A 13801-nucleotide genomic window follows, 5' to 3' on the forward strand; every position below is an offset into this window, starting at 1 on the left:
TTCCTGTCAGCAGTTTCATGCTTCCATCTGGAATCATTTTTTCTTTAACTCAGAGAAATTCCTTGCAGATTTATTATCATACTGTGTGGTGTAGTGTAGATCATGAAACACATCTTTATTTCACATATATTGTTGGAGGATATTTTTGCTAGTGATAAAATTCTAGGTTGGTGAGATTTTTTTAAATTTTAATTTTCCTTTCAACACTTTTAAGTTATTCCACTGTCTTCTGGGGTCCAAAAATGTCTATTGAAAAGTTAGTCATCAGACATATTTTTACTCCTTTGAATGCAATGTGTCTTTTTGTCTCTGGCTGATTTAAAATTTTTTTCATTGTCTTTGGTTTTCAGTAGTTTGACTATGATGTGCATAGATACGGCTTGCTTGTTTTTATTCTTCTTGGGGATCACTGAGCTTCTTTAATGTGTATGTTGTCTTTCATCAAATTTGCAGATTCTTTGCCATTGTCTCTTCAAATATTTTGTCTTCCTCACTCTTCTCATCTTCTGGAGCTGCAGTTACATGAATATTAGACCTTTGATTATACTTCTTTTTTTATGTTTTGCTCTGGTTTGTCCATCTTCATTCCTTTGTACCTCAGTTTTGTATTTTTTTAATTGACCTGCCTTTCAGTTCTAAATTCCCATTTTCTATCGTGTCTAGTCTTCTATTAAACCCATCCAAGTGATCTTAATTTCAGATATTGTATTCTTCTGTGGTAGGCGGTCCAATTGATTCTTTTCTCATAGTTTCTAAATCTTGATTGATATTCTCCATTTTTCATCTGTTTTGTCCATCATTTCCTCTAATTTGACCATATTTTTCTCTATCTCCTCGAACATATTATCCATAGTTATTTTAAAGTTCCTGTCTGCTAAGTCTAGTATCTGAATTATCTCTGGATCTATTTCTATTATCTGGCTATTTCTTGGATTTCAGGTATTTTTGGTCCTTTTGAGGTTTTTCAATAACACCTCATAGTTTTTTATCCAATACTGGACATTATGGATACAAAGTTGAAGAGCCTTTGGGTGAAGGATGTTAACTTTCTCCAACAAGTATTGAGTTTTGTTCTAGCAGGCAGAGAGAGAGCTAGCAGATCTCCTTAATCTTGTCAAACCTAGTATATTTCGCTTTTGTCTGTACTACTAGGGTATGGTTTTTATTCCTAAAGCCTGGCCTTTGTGGGTGTTTACCAACTTCCCTCTACTTTGACCCAGCTTAGACTCCAACTCTAACCAATGAATGATTGGCTCTTTAGTCTCTAAGCTGCTACTTTCCCCTCAGTTTCTTGGTTACTCACTCTGCATGTATAGCTTGGAGTGGGCTAAGGATTTGAGGGGTAATTTGAATACAAGTATGTTTGTCTCTTTTTTTTTTTTTTTTTTTTTTTTTTTGGTAGTTAGCTATTTAATGAGGTTCTTAAGACATTTAGAACACCAATTTGTGAGGATAAATTCCATTCATCAGGGCAAACACAGATCACAGGTAGCCCTGGAGCTGAGGAACAGCTTTGATTTTTGGTAGAATTTGTGAGTCCACAGCTTTCTGATCAGTCTTGCGCTGCTCTGTAATCTCATACTTCTCTTTTTCTATGTAGAAGATCTCACGTTCCTGGTGTCTGGGCTTCCGCAGCTGCTGCTTCTTGAAGTAAGCATCAGTAAGATGTTTTGGGATTTTGATATTGCTGATATCGATTTTGGTTGAGGTGGCAATGACAAATTTCTGGTGTGTTCTTTGTAGAGGAACTTGATTGAGGACCAGAGGTCCAGTCACAAGTAACTAGCCACTAGCCAGCTGCTTCAGGAAAACCACGCTCTTGCCCCTGTGGCGTCCAGTGAGGATGATCAGAATGGTCCCGGGGGTAATGCTGGCTCGCAGTTTTCTCACGTGCTGACTGAAGGGTTTTTTGCTGTGGCTCAACAGCTTTCGAGGCACATCTTCAGTAGGATAATATCTAGGCATTTTGCGAAGTTTAACCACCCAGGTACCGCCGTTCTTGTCACCACCAACTGGTTTTGTAAGAGTTGCAAGAACCTTCTCCTTCTTTTTCTTTTCAACCTTGGATTTAGCGGCTGAGTACTTCCTCTTCCACATGGCCTTTCTGGAATACATGGCAGATCGGGAATACCTGCCAATTCCTCTGACAAGGACAGGGTTGCGGCTGCAATGGGGCTTCCCCTTCTTGGGCTTCTTAGCCTTGAGGTTACCCTTTTTTACCTTGCCACCAGCATCAGCCTTCTTGGCTTCCGGTTTCTTCTCTTTAGTATCTGGCTTCTCAACTTTTTCACCCGCCATCTTGCAAGATGGGAAAGAGGTGTCTCTTTCTTTAAAGTTCTCTTCTCTTTGGGATTTTGCTCCTTAGATATTAGCTACTCTGTTATCCCCAAACTCTCCTTAGCTCAATAGACTATACTCTTTGCTTGGGTTCTATTTCCCAGTGTAGCAATTTGGAAAGATCTTTCAGGAAAACGCCAAGGTGACTGTAGAGCTTACTTGTGGTGCTTCCTTTATTTCAAGGCTTGTAGTTCCTCTAGTCCTGTCTGCATTTATTGCTCTCCAATGTTTTCAAATAGCTATTTGTATATTTTCTAGCTTTTACAATTTGGTGGGTGAGTTAATCTAGTGGAAGCTACTTTATCATGGAGGGAACTGGAAGTCTGATTATCAACAACTCTTAGACAAGGAAATTGAGACCTAGAGAAGTGACGTGCCTTTCTAAGATTATGCAAGAAGTCAATACCAGTGCTAGATCTAGAACATGGGCCACCTGACTCTTGTCCAGATAAAAGAATAAAGGAGTTTCAGTTCACATTTTGCATTTATTTTCAAAACACAAAGATCACATTTAAAAAAGTCCCACAACTTTAAAAGTTATATGTACATATATTTGGAAAAAATCTGAGGAAAGAAAATAATTGCCTCTAATCCCACTATGTAGAGATAACCACTCTTGATATTTTGTGTTTCCTTCCAGTCTTTTTTCTAAGAATATATTGTTAAGCAAAATTATATATATATTTATTTATAGTTAATATGTATATATAGCTATCATTTACTGAGCAATGAGAAGTGCTTTAATTCCATGATCTCATTTCTTTCTCACAATAGTCCAAAGAGGCGGCTTATGATTATGAGCTTTACTTCCATGTGTAGAAATTGAAGCTCAAGCCTACTTGCATTCAAATTCCCCTCAAGTCCTTAGGCCACTCCAAATTGCTTCTTTTTTTGAGATGGAGTCTCGCTCTATTGCCAGGCTGGAGTGCAGTCATCTCAGCTTACTGCAACCTCTGCCTCTCGGGTTCAAGCAGTTCTCCTGCCTCAGCCTCCTGAGTAGCTGGGACTACAGGCACGTGCCACCACATCCAGCTAATTTTTGTATTTTTAGCAGAGATGGGGTTTCACCATGTTGGCCAGCATGGTCTTGATCTCTTGACCTCGTGAACTGACTGCCTTAGCCTCCCAAAGTGCTGGGATTACAGGCGTGAGCCGCTGCACCAGGCCCAAATTGCATTTTTCCCCTCTAGCAGATGTCAAGAATCTTGCCCAAAGTCACATAGCTGTTAAGTGGTAGAGTTGAGATTTGAACTTAGGTCTATATGTCTGCCTTTCAGCATTAGTCTTTTATAGTGTTTTTTGCATTTGTCTGCCTCTCAGAAAGTAATAAACCGTCATGTTTCAAAGACTTGGCATTGGAGATTTCATAATTTGCCAGTAGGAACACCAACAGTAGAGCTCATCACCCCCATTTAGTGACTGATCTGATGTGTCAATATTTGATTGTGCCTTGTCATCTCCTTTACTAGACTAGAAAGCCCCAAGAAGGCAGGAATGTTGTGTGGTTTACTGTTGTAACCCCGGTGCTTACTACAGGACATGGTTGAAGTTTTAAAAATTACTTATGAGGGGCGGGGCGCAGTGGCAAGACGGGCGGATCACGAGGTCAGGAGATCGAGACCATCCTGGCTAACACGGTGAAACCCCGTCTCTACTAAAAAATACAAAAAACTAGCGGGGCGAGGTGGCAGGCGCCTGTAGTCCCAGCTACACAGGAGGCTGAGGCAGGAGAATGGCGTAAACCCGGGAGGCGGAGCTTGCAGTGAGCTGAGATCCGGCCACTGCGCTCCAGCCCCGGCGACAGAGCGAGACTCCGTCTCAAAAAAAAATATTACTTATGAGGAAAAAACCACTCTGCTTTAGCATGTTAAGAATGCTTTGACCTGTGGTCCCAGCTACTCAGGAGGCTGAGTTAGAAGGATTGCTTGAGCTGGGGAGGTGGAGGTTGCAGTGAACCAAGATCATGCCACTGCACACCAGCCTGTGTGACAGAGTGAGACCCCATCTCAAAAAACAAAAATCCAAAAGAATGCTTTGGATTTTAACAGACAGAAACCTGATGGTTTAAATGATGTAGATATTTATTATTTTATTTAACCAAAGACGGAAAGGATGAGGTTCCAGGGTTTATTCAACAGTTCAACATCCTCCAGGACCCAGGCTTTTTATGTCTTTCTGCTGAGTCCCCTACATTGTTGGTATTTTGTCCCCGTGTTAGTACTTCATAATCACAAGGTAGCTGCTGCAGGTCCAGGCATCAGGTCCACATTTAAGACAGGAAAATGGAACAAGGGGAGGTGCCAGTTACTTTTCTTCTTGTGTGTCTCTCTTTTATCAGAAAACAACAAAATCTTTCCCAGAAGCCCCCAATAGACTTATTTTATGTTGTTTTTGTCCAGAACTCTATCATTTATAGCTGAAAGGGAGGATGAAAGAGAATTTGTCCAAAGAATAAGATTATAACTGGACTGACCACAGATCAAATCTAGCCTGTGGGCTGTTTTTATACATCCCATGATCTAATAATTTTTTTCATTTTTATTTTATTTTACTTTATTTTTTGAGATGGAGTCTCACTCTGTCACCAGGCTGGAGTGCAGTGTCGTGATCTTGGCTCACTGCAACCTCCATCTCCCGGGTTCAAGCGATTCTCCTGCCTTAGCCTTCCGAGTAGCTGGGACTACAGGAGCTCACCACCATGCCCAGTTAATTTTTGTATTTTTTTTTTTGGTAGAGATGGGGTTTCACCATGTTAGCCAGGATGGTCTCGATCTCTTGATATCATGATCCGCCTGCCTCGGCCTCCCAAAGTCCACCGCGCCTGGCCTTTATTTTCATTTTTAAAGAGTGTGTGTGGAGGTTGAGGGGAAGAAGAAGAAAAGGAATAGACTGTGTGTGGCCCACAGGGCCTAAAATATTGACTATCTGGCTCTTTGCAGAAAAAGTTTACCAACTCTTGGCTTAGAAAAATCATGGTTTACCTCTTGGGCTATCATAATATTGCCTTGGATAAAACTGGGGTTTGATTAGCAAGCAGGAAAAAATGAACAATTGGCTATTGGGTGGCCTGCCATAGAATGTATCCCTGGACCAGGCCAATGGAAAAAATGCCTTCTCGGGGTGTGATTTGAGAGAGGTCAACATTCTGCCTACTGAGAGGACTTCTTTTGCTGGCATGAGCCTTTCAGTATCAGCACCAAGGACCTGGTCAAAATGAAAATGTGCTGCTCGGAATGGGAGACTATTCAGTTTGTTAGCCTAGAATAAAAGAGTATGAGATTTTATGGATCATCTTGGCCCAACTCTCCCGTTTTACAGTTAAGGAAACTAAGGCTCAGAGAAGGGATGTGATTTGCCAGAGATCACACTCCTAGTTAGTGTCAGAATCAGGACTGTTACTGAGGCCTTCTGATATCTGTCAAATGCTCTGTTATGTCCGCTTAGCAACCCAGAAAAGATTAATTTAGTTGATTCGCTAGAGACTCAGTGAGTGTGAGGAAATGTGATATGGGACTGATATTTTTTGATGGAATGCAGTTGGAAAGAAAACCCTGGACCAGTGGGGTCAAGTCCTAAATGCCTGATAGGTGAAGAAACCGAGCAAGAGTGGATGGGTTATTTGCCATAATTCAGGTCTCATGAGTTCTCACTTCCAACCTAAACAATTGCATTTTTCCACTAGCAGATGTCAGTAGATATGTATGCTTCTGATGGCATACTCACCAACAAACAGGAGGATTGTGACTGTAAAATATTAAAAAGTCAGTGACTATTGGAGCATCATATCCAGAGAGGAAAGCTCAGCAGTGTGGATTGGACAGAGTTGTATGGGTAGAACAGAAGTTTCTGCAAAAGTTGGGCCCAGAAGATTCCCTGAGCACCTACTACATGCTAGACTCTATGGAAATCCCAAGATTATGTAAGGAAAGAAAGAGGAGGGAGCCAATATTAAAATATATTCAGCACCAGGCAGTATGCTGGGCATAATCACAACCATGATTTCTTTTAATCCTCTGGAGGGAAAGTATTTTTTCTCCCCATTTTACAGATGAAGAAACTGAGATTCAGAGATTATGTGACTTATTCAATGTCATAGCAAGTAAGTGGTAGAGTTAAGACTTGAATTTAGAGCTATCTGATTTTATTGCTGGCTCTCTTTCGACTACATAAACTGTCTTTTCCGTGGATCCCTACTCTCAATGAATTTTCAATCGAGAAAAGAAGTTAAGGCACATACTTGAATATTCATAATGCAAGGCCATATGTGATCGACTTCATTCAAAGGATATGAGGTGTACTTAAGACCTTGCCAAACCAAGTGTGGTACTGACCTAGAGCATAGACCTTCCTGGAAGCTTGTTAGGAATGCAATATTTTAGGCCCATCCCAGACTCATTGACACATGCTCTGTATTTTAATAATACTTGCAGGTGATTTACTAATTATGCATGCTGAAGTTTGGAGAGGTCACGAGATTGGAAGGTGACTCTGGAGAAGGCATTTTGGAGGAGGTGACATTTGTCTTGGCCCTCAAAGGATCCATGTGGTTCCTGCAGTGATGGGAAAATGGGGGAGGCAGAAAGCTACGAGACTGGTCTTGAGCTTGGAGAGTTTTCCAGGTTGGCTTGAGCAGAGAGGTTGAAGAATCATGGCAAACAAGGCTAGGAATGAGTTTGGGCCACATCACTGAGGGACCTGAATTCCAAACAAGAAGTCTAGAATTTGAGGTCTGAGGTGTCACTGAAGGAGCTGACTGAGGAGTGACAAATCAAAGTGGTGTTTTCAGAAGGTTGGTGTGGAGGTTCTATGCAGGTGGATTCAAGCCAGGAAGGCTACTACTCCAAGTTTGAGACCTTAGACTAGGCTGGTGTTAGAGGGTTGGAAGAAATTAGAGAAACTGGGAGGATAGGTTCAACAGGAGAAACCTCCTGGGTCACTTGCAAAGAATTGGATTGCCCCCATGGGGTGTCTACTGCAGTTTTAGTGCTGGCTGGGAACCCAGGGTTGAGACTGCTAGCTGGCTGGCGCGGCCCCAGTGTTTAGGCTGTGATTTAAGATGGCCTCCTTGGCTCCTCCCGTTCCTCACCTCCGTGCCCACAGTGTCATCAAGGGCTGCCCATTCTGCCCGCAGTGTCAGCCTATCTGTCCTTTTTTCTCCAGCTGACCTTCCCCACTCCTCTGGGGAAGAAGGACGTACTGCTTCCTCTGGGCTTCGAGCACACTGTCAGGCCAGGGCCCCTCCACCCTCCATTTAGTCTCTCCATGGGGCCAAAACATCTTGAGGGGAAGGCACTGTGTCTGACTGTATCTCATCAACACTTAACATAGTAGGGCCTGGTACATGGTAGGTGCTCAGTAAGCATATGGATATTAGGAAAACAAAATAGACCATAAAGCCTCACTAGATTATGGGTGTTTATAATTTGCTTTCAGTTTTTGGCACTCCAGGACCACTTATCCATTTGAGTAGATTCTTCCTTTGGATGCCCCTCCCCTATAGGATCTTTTTAATTTGTTCATACTTAAAAGTTAGGATAGTTTTGAATAGATTATACAGCCATATGGTCCAACAATCAAAATGCTGTAAAAGGTACTCATTGAGAAGTCTTGGTCTCACCCCCATCTTCCCCTGCAACCCTCTACTCCAGCTTCCTAGTAATAAACACTTTTGTTTATCATGTATTCTTCGAGTATTTCCTTATGCAAATGGAAAATTCAAATATGTGTTCCTTTTTTTTTTTTTTTTTTTTTTTTGAGACAAAGTCTTGCTCTGTCACCCAGGCTGGAATGCAGTGGTGCCATCTTGGCTCACTGCAGCCTCCATCTCCCAGGTTCAAGCGATTCTCCTGTTTTATCCTTCCGAGTAGCTAGGATTACAGGCATGCACCACCATGCCCGGCTAATTTTTGTGTTTTTGTAGAGGCAAGGTCTTGCCATATTGGTTAGGCTGTTCTCAAACTCCTTACCTCAAGTGATCTACCTGACTCGGCCTCCCAAAGTACTGGGATTACAGGCATGAGCCACCGTGCCCAGCCATTTGTTACTTTTTTAACACAAAAAAGTGGCGTACTATATGCACTGTGTTGTGACTTGCTTTTTTCACTTAATAATAAAAACCAGAGTGTTCCATATCAGTAAGAATATAGAAAGTGTCCTCATTCTTTTTTGGTTTTCATCTTAAAAAAAAAATACTTGCATAGTATCCCATTGTGAGGATGCATTCTAATTTAGTTATCCAGATAAACGCCTGCGCTGTTTCCAAACTTTTGCTGCTACAGACAAGCTGCAACAAATAACCTTGTGTATGCATCGTTTCAGATGTGTCCAGGTATAGCTGTAGGATCAGTTCACAGACCTGGGGCTGCTGGATAAAGGGTACATGGGATTTCAGTAGATTCTGCCAAATGACCTTCCATACAGAGAAGCCCTGGGTTTTGTTTGTTTGTTTTGTTGTTTTGTTTAGTTTTTGTTTTTGAGATAGGGTCTTTCTCTGTCACTCAGGCTGCAATGCAGTGGTGCAATCACGGCTCACTGCAGCCTCAGCCTCCTAGGCTCAGGTGATGGCTCCCACCTCAGCCTTCTGAGTAGCTGGGAGTACAGGTGTGCACCACCATGCCTGGCTAATTTTTTATAGAGATGGAGTTTTACCATGTTGCCAAGGCTGGTCGAACTCCTGAGCTCAAGCAATTTGCCCACCGTGGCCTCCCAAAGTGCTGAAATTACAGGCATGAGCCACTGTGCCCAGCCTTTCCAGCTAATTTTCAAAATTTTTTTGTAGAGACGGAGTCTTACTATGACCCTCCTGCCTCAGCCTCCCAAAGTGCTGGGATTATAGGTGTGAGCCACTGTGTCTGGCCAGGAGGCACGGTTCACTCTCCCCCTGCAAGGTGGGAGGGTACCTGTTTCCCATTAGCTTCACAGCAGAGTTGCGTGGTTGTGATTTGGATTTTTGCCAATCCGATAAGTAAGAAATGTCATCTTGGTGTAATTTCTATGTTCATTGGTTAAAACTGACCATCTTTCCACCTTTTAAGAGCATTTGTAATTTTTCCATTAAATGTGTGTCATGTGCATCGCCTATTTTTGCTTTTGGTTCTTGGTCTTTTTCCTGCTACTTTTACAGGAGCTCTTTTCTATGGTGGGCAGATGAGACCATTGTCTGTGGAATGATTGCAGTTTTCCTGAGTGAGTCATTATCTTTGTACTCATGTTGTGGTTTTTTTTTTTCCCCCTCACATAGAAATTTTGGATTTTTTATGTCATAAAATTTATCAATCTTTTCTTTTATGGCTTTTTGATTTTGTATCAAAGTTAGACAGCCTCTTTCCCACTCCAAGATTATGAAGGAATTCACCCAGAGGAGGCAAGAGGAAGCAGGTGTGGGCCCCTCACAGCAAATGCTGCCAACATCACAGTTTTGTTTGGGATTTAGCCCCGTTCCCACGGGGGAGAAGGGTTTGCTGCCAGAGGCTGATGCCCACTGCCAAAGGCCTGGGTGCCAGGCACCCTGCTCATCAGCTGGTGCCCTTTGCAGGGGCTAGAAAGGAGGTGAATGAGGGGAAATGAAACCTTTGGCAGCCCCATGTTCCCAACAGGTGAGGTCTGACCAGGTGCAGCCAGGTCAGTATAATGAAAGGAAATAGAATTAGAACTTTGAAGTGAAATTTGAGACTCACATAAACTTGAACCTTTCCTGGGATTTGAAAAGAAGTAATTAATTTAGAAATGTGCTTCCTCAATGTTAAACTCTGCCACACTGGCTCCAGGCAAGAAATATTCTAGAATAGATTCCCAAGTGTGAATTCATTTGACATGGAGGCAGAAAAGAAATGATGAGGCAGATAATAACTTCTCTAAAATCTTCAGTCCAGTACTACGAGTTTGAAGACAGAATGAGGCTCATAAATATTTGGGTCTGGGGAGGTTTTGACATCAACTAGCCTGGGTCCTTGTCTTTGTTCTGCCACTCACTGTGTGACCTCAGACAAATTCCTTCACTTCTCTGAGCCTTAGTTTCTTCCTCTGTAAATGGGGATAATACTAATAATTAGGACTAACATTGATTAAGCACTAAGTACACTAAGGCCCTGCATTTGATGTTTCACATGCGTTAAACTGTTCACTTTCTAGGGCAGCTGTGAAAGCTAAATGCCATACCATGAAGAGCTTTCCACAGTGCCTGGCACAATATAAGTCCTTAATAAACATTCCCCGGTAGTACTGCAGTTTTATATGTTACTGAAATCATATGTTTTTTATATGAACATTTAATATATGAAATCATGTTTTTTGTATGTTACTGAATCACTCCACTTTTAATTGTGATGTCATTTTATTCATTCACTCATTCCACAAATGCTTCCTGAGCCCCTACCACATGTGGGTGCTGGAGACCCAATGGTGAGCAAGGTCTGCGCCCTGCAGAGCTTACAAGCTAACAAGGCAGACACAGTGGTCAGTGCTGCAGACTGAATGTCTGTATTCCCCCCAAATTCAAATGTTGAAGCTCTAACCCCCAATGTGATGGTATTTGGAGATGAGGCTTTGGGGAAGTGTTAGGTCATGAGGGCTCAGCCCTTGTGAATGGGATTAGTGTCTCCTTATAAAAGAGGCCCCAGAGAGCTCCTCACCCCTTCTGCTATGTGTGAACACAGGGCGAGAAGACAGCTGTCTTTGAACCAGGAAGCAGACCCTCACCAGACACCAAATCACTGATGCCTTCATCTTGGACTTCCAAGCCTCCAAAACTATGAGAAATCAATTTCTGTGTTTAAAACCACCCAGTCTATGGTATTTTGTTACCGCAGCCTGAATGGATTAAAACGATCCATGGGCAGCGACCATGGGGACTTTGCTGGGGAGCAGTCAGGTGCTGAGGGAGCACAGAGTGAATAACCCTCCCAGCTGCAGAGCTTGCCAAACCTCATGGACAGGGTGGGGAGCCAGCCGCATGGTCCCTCTGGAGAAGCAATAGCAATTATAGGAACAGGGAACACTTAGATAGCAAGTCCTTTGAACCAGAAGTGGTTCAATTAATACTCACGATAGCGGTATGAGGTTGGTCCTATTATTATCCCTATTTTACAGATAATGAAACTGAGGAACCAAAATGGTGTTCAAGGTCAGGTGGCTAATAAGTAGTGGAGCTGGGATTTGAGCCTGGAAATTTGGCCCCAGAGTTTATATTGGGGGTAGATGCAGAGAGGAGAGCAGAGATGCTCACTACTGGGAACTGGACTGAGATCCCTGCACCGTGTTAGGAATCATTACTGCAAAGTGGGAGCAGAACAGAGTGGCAAGAAGACCAGGCGCCAGGGCAGCATCTTGGCAGGAGCTTTTTTTTTTAAAGCAGACTGCAGCTCTCCAGCCTTGGCAGGACCAGCAGGGGGGCACTGCAGGTGTGCCTGCGAACGGCTCCAGGAATCCTGCTGGCCTGAAATGATGCTTTATGGATGAATCTTGTTTGGTTCAAGGCATTTCTCCCAGTGAAAATGAAAAGGCATTTGGCAGGACCAGTTCCTAAAGTCTCTATCAACTATGGCTGTTTCCATTTACCTAAAATGTGTTCCCCTACTCTCTACTCTCTTTACCTAGGTAAGGTTCTTGCTCCTCCTCAGATCCCCAAGCCAGGCTCACACCCTACATTTGGTGCTGCTATAGCATTCTGGACCTGCACTTCACAGCTCTTGCCTAGGACTTACTTTTAAAGTTTGGGGTTTCTTTTTGTTTTGTTTTGTTTTAATTTTACTTTACTTTTGAAATCGGGTCTTGCCATGTTGCCCAGGCTGGTCTCGAACTGCTGGGCTCAAGTGATCCTCCCAGATCAGCCTCTCAAGTAGCTGGGACTATAGGTGCGTACCACTGTACCTGACTTGGACTTACATTCAATTGGCTGATAATTTATGACCTCAAGACAGCAGTGACTATGTCTGCTTTTTCTTACCCTTTAACACCTGTCATGGGGCTGAAATGTAGTAGACACTCAATGAATATCTGATGAATGAGTAAATAAATAGCCAGCACTTCAGGAGAACTAAGATAGAGAGCCATCAAATAGGAGGGTCAGGCCTGGGTGTGACACACCTCCTACTTTAGAAGAAAAGGGCTGGGCATTCAGACCCTGGGCACAAAATTGCCAGTGATCTAAGGAAAGGAGCCAGCAGAGGTGGACAGCACCTGTTTGGTGACTGAGCTGGAGGGCCCACATTGGCTTTTGGGGTAGACCAGTTCTCTTCTAAACACTATCTGTAGCCACTGGATTTCTGAGCACCTAGTGAGGTCCTGTCTGCATTCACCAGCTACATGGCCTCATGCAATTATTCACCCTCACCAAACTCTGCTTCCTTATTTATAAAATGGGGATATAACATTTCTTCATAGCAATATTTGGAGGAATAAAATGAGGTAGCATACGAAAAGTGATGTGCAGTGCCTGGCCTAAGTACTTGACCAATGAGTGCTATTATTAGTATGGCATTTTTAAAAACTGTTCTTGTTCTAGTTCTTAACATATTATATTTAATCCTCAAAACATCCTTGTGACATAAGTTATGATTCACATTTTTTTTAGATAAGGGCCTTCAGGCTTGGATGAGTCAAGTTGCCGCTCAAAGTCCACACAGTTGGGGGCAATGCTGGAATTTAAACCCATGTCTGCTTGTCCTCAAAGCCAAGTTCTTTTTATTCACTGATACTCAGAAATGGGGCCATAACAAAATCTAGCTGGGAAAAAAATCTTATATAACAAAGGCAGTGTTGCCTGAGTGGGAGACACTGCTATGGAATCCCAGAACAGGGAGCTTCCCTGGCTCCACCAATGGGACCACGTGCATCTTCCCTGGGCCCCAGGTCCCAGTTCCTTGCCTTTCCTCCTGCTGCTTCTGACTCTTGGAGTACCCTCTCCCTTGGTGGCCTCCTCCCAGAGTCTGACGTGTCCTCTTCAAAATGAACAGGGCAGGTTACAAACTAGGATGGACTATATGACCCTCACATGTTTTAAGCGCAGGTATGTATGTGTTTGTGTGTGAAAGAACCCTGAAAAAAGACGAGGCAAATAGGATAAAAAGGTAACAGTCGTTCCCTCTGTTGAGAGGGGCTTGGATTCTGAGATATTTTCTCCATACTTTCTTCATTTTAAAAAGATGAACATGCATTACTTTTGTGAATATAAAACAACATTATCTTTTAAAAACCTCAACCATCCCTTTAGGGCTCAGCTCAAGTGCCGTCTCCTATACGGAGCTGTGACGTCCCCTGGTGTGTGTTTGCCTTGTGAGGTCCTTGGCGACGCGGTTGTCTTTGCCCCTGTAAATCTTCCATAGCAGCAGATCCCAGCAGACAGAATTGCTCCAAACGCCCCCTGGCTGGCCAGGCATAGCCAAGGGCAACCTTTCTCCGCAGACGGCTAGCTCATTTCACTTCACCCTCCCAACAACGTTTTGAGGTAGGGCTTATTATTATCCTC

The 13801-nt window shown here is 43.0% G+C and overlaps 1 protein-coding gene and 1 pseudogene across 5 annotated transcripts in view; one reads left to right on the forward strand and one right to left on the reverse strand.

Annotated features, from left to right (window-relative positions):
• Positions 1-13801, forward strand: part of RFX4 (regulatory factor X4) — a 178058-nt gene that overhangs the window by 36863 nt on the left and 127394 nt on the right. The gene's annotated exons all lie outside the window — the stretch shown is intronic.
• LOC126931008 (60S ribosomal protein L6-like) lies at positions 1432-2313 on the reverse strand (annotated as a pseudogene). Its single transcript, XR_007717764.1, has one exon. The product of XR_007717764.1 is annotated as a 60S ribosomal protein L6-like (transcript).

This window comes from Macaca thibetana, chromosome 11 (assembly GCF_024542745.1).
Source record: "Macaca thibetana thibetana isolate TM-01 chromosome 11, ASM2454274v1, whole genome shotgun sequence".
Classification (NCBI taxonomy): Eukaryota; Metazoa; Chordata; class Mammalia; order Primates; family Cercopithecidae; genus Macaca; species Macaca thibetana.